At 38.8% G+C, this 6515-nt stretch overlaps 1 non-coding gene across 1 annotated transcript; it reads left to right on the plus strand.

Moving 5' to 3' along the window:
- The first annotated feature begins 5699 nt into the window (after positions 1-5699).
- On the plus strand, positions 5700-5802 carry LOC123324671. Its single transcript, XR_006539948.1, has one exon. It is a non-coding gene; the product is annotated as a U6 spliceosomal RNA (small nuclear RNA).
- The last annotated feature ends 713 nt before the right edge of the window (positions 5803-6515 follow it).

The following is a 6515-nucleotide window of genomic DNA, read 5'->3' on the forward strand; positions in this document are numbered from 1 at the left end:
CAGGCTCCTGAGATGAAGCCCCGTATCAGGCTCCATGCTCAGCAGGGCATCTGCTTCTCTCCCTCTCTCTCTCTGCCCCACCATACCCCCCCTCAAATAAAGAGATAAATCTTTTTTAAGGGCATATTTCCAGTAGATAATTCCATAAATAGCTATAATCCTACTATAGGAAGAATCAAATGCTATTATCCTAGAGAAGAAAATCAACAATACAATGACAGTAGGAATTCCAACCAATGAATAAATTGGTATCTAGACCTTCTGTGAGTATTTATAGGAGAAAAATGTACTCAAAATTGCTCTCATAATTGCCTAATTACTTAAATGCAACCTTATGGAAAGACAGAATCAGGCAAAGGCTAAAGACAAACACTACAAACAACTCATAGTGGAGGCACAAAACAGATTTCTTAGGTTTAGGTACAGGTATGGGGCCAGCAGAATTCATGCAGTTTTCCAGATTTTCATACCCCACGAAGAGGCGCACTTTGGCCAGGCACAGCCAGGCATCCTTCAGTTTTGTTCCAGGAAAAATACTCTGATTTCAGGCCCTCTCATGTTTAGAAGGATTGGAAGTAGGGAGAAAACATCCAAACTGAGAAGAAAGAATGCTGGTTTTTGCAATCAAAGTGACAGTCCTTTCGTTCTCTGATGCAATGGCCAGAGAAGCTTGCATATCCACCTGTTTACAGCTAGAGACCTTGAAGCTCTCCTGGATGATCCAGCTTGTAGACTAACAGAGAAAATCTGATTGTCTCTTCACAGACAGTGAGTAACTGTCTCTGAGTTATTATTTCAAAGTTATCATGGAGGCTTTTCCTAGCAGGGCCTATGGTTTTGGTTAAAATATAAACACAGCTAGGGTAGGTATTACAGATTCATCAGCTACACTGCAGAATGATGCCTTTATCAACTCTTTTTTTGATAACATGATTTTGCTAGTTTAGAGACAGCAGACCACGTGACATGGCTGCGAAAGAAATGCAAACAGAAAGATGAACAAAAGAATCTGCAGAATGAAGTTTGGAGGCTTGAGGAAATCACCAGATTTAGCAGTCTGGGCTCCTATTGACATATCTTGGCTGCTCATATTGACATATGTTATTGAGAGCACGGTAGTTCATTAGTACATGTGGTCTTGTACATTTCATGGAACAAAATGGCTTTCAATCTGGGGCTGCACAGAAGATCACCTGAGGAGGTTTTAAAACTCTAGGTGTTCTAACCACACCCCAAACCAGCTACATTAGAGACCCTGGAGATGGCGCCCAGAAAGAATTGTTTTTAAATCTCCACAGGTGATGCCAATAGCAGTCAAGGTTGAGAATCGCTGACTTGAATTCTCTTGGCTTCAACTCTCTTCTGTAAAAATGAAATATCAGTCAGATGGTCCCTGAGCATCCTTGCCAGGTAAGTCCTTCACCTCTGTAATCCTGTATGAGAGTCAGTGTTCCTTCAGCCAGTGTTCTCCTTTCGCTGCTCCCAAAACAATGAGGAAAATCCAGTGAGGTCTTTCCTGCTCAGCTTTGTGACTTTGGTGAATACAAACATTCTCCAAAATTTACCTGGCTTCATAAGATGTTTGCCATCTCTGCTCACCTAGTCATTCATCAGAGGAAAAGGAGAAACATCTGTGATCTGTGCAAAGAAAAGTACAAGTCAAACGTGAAAGATATCATAAAAATGAACATTTTAGAAGTGGGATGAACCTTTTTGCAAACACAAGGAAGCACCTGCTTATTGACACCTTGCTATTGTGGAAATTATGTGCAAGTGTTTTCATAATTACAGATCCATATTCCCTATATGTAAAGTAAACTGTTTGCATGACTCATTTGCAGAAGACTTGGAAGCCTCTTGCTTGAGTCCTGACAGTACTCAATGCCCTTCCTTCCTCTCTCCCCCAGAGCACATGTGGAATGAGAAACGCCATGAGTGGCCACAAGGGCTTTTACAGAGAGGCTCTGGGAAGAAGGAAATCTGGAGCCAGGCCCATCTCCGCAGCACAATCACCTGCTGTGGACCATTTAGTTCACGTCAGGCATTTTTATCCACAGCTCTTCCTACCTCACAGGTGTGTCATAAAAGAACTATATAATGTGTAAGACACTCCATGGTGCTGTGAAGCAAGAAACCAAATAAATATAGGATATTTACCTTGCCAAAAACCAGCATCTTGGCATTCAAAAGGAAGCTGCCAAGCCACCTGCTAAGGTCAAATGGTTTGTGATCTGAAGCAAATTGCCTCTGTTCAAGATAGATGGTGTAACACCCTTGGCCCCCCAGAAATCTTCAGTGTGGTCCCTTTACATTCTTCTTAAACTTACCTGCATATTTAGGCTTTCTCATCCTTATTCATGCCTTTGCCCCACCAGCAAGATCTTCTACCTTTATTTTTCTGTCCTGTCTCTCCTACTCCCTCAATCCCAACTCCCACCATGGAAATACAACCTATCATTCAAGCTCCAACTTAATAACAGCTACCATTGGTCAGCATTTACTGTGTATCAGGAACTAAGCTGAATGTTTTACATGCTTCATTTTATTGAATTTTTCCAACACATCTACAAAGTAAGTTTTATTAAGCCAGTTTAACAGAAGACAACCAAAGCTCAGAGAAGCAAAATAACTTGCTCAAGATCATAAAGCCAGAATTCAAACCCTGGCCTGTCTTGATCTAAAGTTGATGTTATTACTCACTATGTTGCAGTCATTCTTAGCAACTCTCCATCCAAACTTTCTTGATGACTCCACAATAAAGCAGTTTCTCCCAATCTAAACTAAGTACCCCTCCAGAACATATTTTGACACGCTCTATACTCCCTTGATTATTGTTTGATTTATATTGCTATTTAAGTTTACATAAGTATATTTAGTTTCCTTCCCTAATATATTATATACCATTTAAAGCCCCAGAAGTGTTCAAAATGCCTAAACTAATGCACCTACATTCTCCAGACATAACCAAGCACTGGTCCTACTTTATAGTCCTGAGTGCGTGTTTTTGTTGCCCTTTTATCACCTAGCATATTTTTATGTACAGCAATCTAACCCCACCAATAATTTGTTCTCATTTATTAAGAGTCCAAATATGAGAGGTTAAATGATAAGATATGAGGTTGAGAGGGCCAGGAAAGGTGTAACCAGAGATGAACATACCCTACTTCTGGGGCATTAGGTTATGATTTCTAAGTTGATAAGACCTATCAGAACTTCAAAAAAAAAAAAAGAATTTAACAAAGCACTCCTTTTTGTAATGTAAAGAATGATTGCCAAAATAAAAATATACTGATACTAGGCAGTATTCTAAATATGTATGAGTCATAATATTTCCCAATCAGCTATTGTCTTTGTACAGAATGCTTTTCAATATGCCAAAGGACAAAGGTAGAATCAAGCATAAAATAAATTAGCATAGTATTTTATATTTTAAGAATAGTGAACACTAGGTCTATCTATGCAAAGTGATTTGATGGATTAAGAAAAATATTTAGAAAATTCAGAAGGCAAAGCACTCTAGCCAAACAGAAAACTGAGGGAAAACTTTCAGAGCTTGAATGAAATAGGTAATTCTTTTTTTTTTTAAGATTTTATTTATTTATTTGACAGAGAGAGATATAGCAAGAGAGGGAACACAAGCAGGGGGAGTGGGAGAGGGAAAAGCAGGTTTCCCACAGAGCAGGGAGCCCAATGCAGGGCTCGATCCCAGGACCCCGGGATCACAACCTGAGCTGAAGGCAGACGCCCAATGACTGAGCCACCCAGGTGCCCCTGAAATAGGTAATTCTTTAAGAGGAAAGATCAGCTTATACAAATGAGTACTGACTGATGAAATGAAATAAAAACATGATATGGAAAGATAAAAATAATTGGCACCCAGGAGATACCCCACAGGGACTTCCTATACCAACCACAGCATAGTCTGTGGTTTGGTTTTTTTTTTTTTTTTTCAAAGGAAGGAAGACTAAATGTTACATGTTGTGGCTTTCTGATAAGCATAAAATTACTCCAATGCTCATTTTTCTAATTCCAGAATTCTTGGCTAAGAATGCTCGAGTTCTTATTTGGGAACACAAAATGGAATATGAAGGGAAATAAGATAAAGTAGAAAGGTATGCATTTCAGGGAGCAGTGCATTTGCTCATACTCACCTGTAACAAGCCCTGAGGACCCCTCAGCAGCATACCCTGTTTGGGGTATAAGAATATGAAGCCACTTCATGACGCAGAAGCCGAGAATGTGAAATTTACCTTACTCTTGTCCGCTGTCTCAATGTGTGTGTGTCAAGCGTATTCTTCCCTTCTTTACGAATTTGTCTCCTTTTGTGTAGACTGAGATAATACCCACTTACTTTCCTTCAAAAGTCTCAGGGATGACTCATGAAAAAGGCTCTTCAATTTAGCCAGTGCGCTCAGATATTGTGAATAATAAATAATTTCCTTTAACCCTTCAGAAACTTTCATTTGCATTTACTACTTAGAACCTCAATCATCTTTTCCTATTTATTAACAGCTGTGAAACTTTCAAGAATTAGAACTGTAGGTTCTCACCATTTCCTGGCCTCCCTATAGCTATAGATGTTCTAGCCACATGATCTTTAAGAGTCAACTTAGTTTAGTGAAATGAAAGCAGCTCCAGATATGGCATCAAATGATCCATGTTCAAATTTCAGCTCTGCCTTTTGACCTTGAGTAAACCAAGCACCTCCCTGAGCCTCAGCACCTTTCTCTATAAAAGGAAAAATAATACCTGCCTGCACTTACCCACAGGATTGCAGTGAGACTCAAGTTGAGAAGTATGCAAAACTGCTGAATAAATCTCATCTCTATAATAGGACTGCTCACGCAATTTTTTCTTTTACCCCCATCATTCTATCAAATAATAATAACATGCAGTTAAGGTTTTCATTTATTTCTTTCCAGTCTTTTTCTACGGTATGTGTATATGCATCTGTGTATATGTGTAGATTTACTTTTTTAGATGTAGGCAGTATTTTATTATGATGTAATTATGTAATATCATACTTGTATGATACATACATACTTGTATATTATGACATGTGTATGTATATATCCCTAAGTTAATAAAACGTCTTCCAAAACATGGTTAATAACAGCTTGATATAATGTCTAGGATATATAATATGTATAATATGCATGTATGTATATGCATGTATTTTCATGTTATTAAAAATTATTTCCAAACATGGCTAATAATGGATGCATTAAAATTATGATCGGGGCCCCTGGGTGGCTCAGTCCATTAAGCATCAGACTCTTTTGTTTTTAAGACGTTATTTCTTTATTTGTCAGAGAGAGAGAGCAGAAGCAGGGGGAGCAGCAGGCAGAGAGAGTGGGAGAAGCAGTCTCCTGGATGAGCAAGGAGCCCAATGCCAGACTTGATCCCAGGACCCTGGGATCATGACGTGAGCCAAAGGCAGACACTTAACCGACTGAGCCACCCAGCATCCCACGCATCAGACTCTTGATTTCATCTCAGGTCATGATCTCAGGGTTGTGAGATCAAGCCCCAAGTGGGGCTCTGTGCTCAACAGATAGTCTGCTTGAGATTCTCTCTCTCCCACTCCCCCTGCCCCTCCCCCACAACGTGGACTCTCTTTCTCTTTCTCTCTCTCTCAAATAAATAAATAAAATCTTTAAAAAAAAATAAAGTCTCTTTTAAAAAAAATATGGTGGGTAGGGCTCACTTTGGCAGCACATATACTAAAATTGGAACAATACAGAGATTAGCATGGCCCCTGCATAAGGATGACACACAAATTCATGAAGGTTCCATATTTTTGCCCAGGTAGAAAGAAATAGAAACACAAATACTATGTGATTTCACTCATATGTGGAATTTAATAAACAAAGCAAAAGAGCAAAGGGGGAAAAAAAAGAAAGGAGAGAGGCAAACCAAGAAACATTCTTAACTATAGAGAATAAACTGATGGTTACCAGAGGGGAGGTGGCTGGGAGGGAATGGGTGAAATAGGTGATGGGGATTAAGGAGGGCACTTATGATGAGCACTGGGTGATGTGTAGAGGTTTTGAATCACTAAATTACACACCTGAAATTAAATCTACACTAACTGGAATTTAAATAAAAACTTAAAAAAATATATGGTGGATAATAATTCTGCCATATGATTGAACCATAATTTGTGAAATCATTCTCCACCTTTAACTCATTAAAAATACTCATTTTCAGGTTGTTTTGTTTTTGTCTTGTTTTGCTCTTTTGTTGTGGTTGATGTTACTGGGTTTATTTGCTATCATTTATTTGCTATCATAACCAAGACTAGAGTAAACACCTCTGTACAAAAATCTTTTTATGAATCCCTAATTCCACGGAGGAGATTTCTAGAACTGAAATCATCAGATCCAAGGTATGGATTCTTCTAAGGCCTTTGGCTAGCCCTTGCTAACATATTGTCAGCTTCTGTTCCTGCAGTACTGTACTGTTTAGACAATGCAAGAGACAATTTTTATGGTAGCTTTGTCCTAATTACTTTT

This window comes from Neomonachus schauinslandi, chromosome 4 (genome assembly GCF_002201575.2).
Source record: "Neomonachus schauinslandi chromosome 4, ASM220157v2, whole genome shotgun sequence".
Taxonomy (NCBI): domain Eukaryota; kingdom Metazoa; phylum Chordata; class Mammalia; order Carnivora; family Phocidae; genus Neomonachus; species Neomonachus schauinslandi.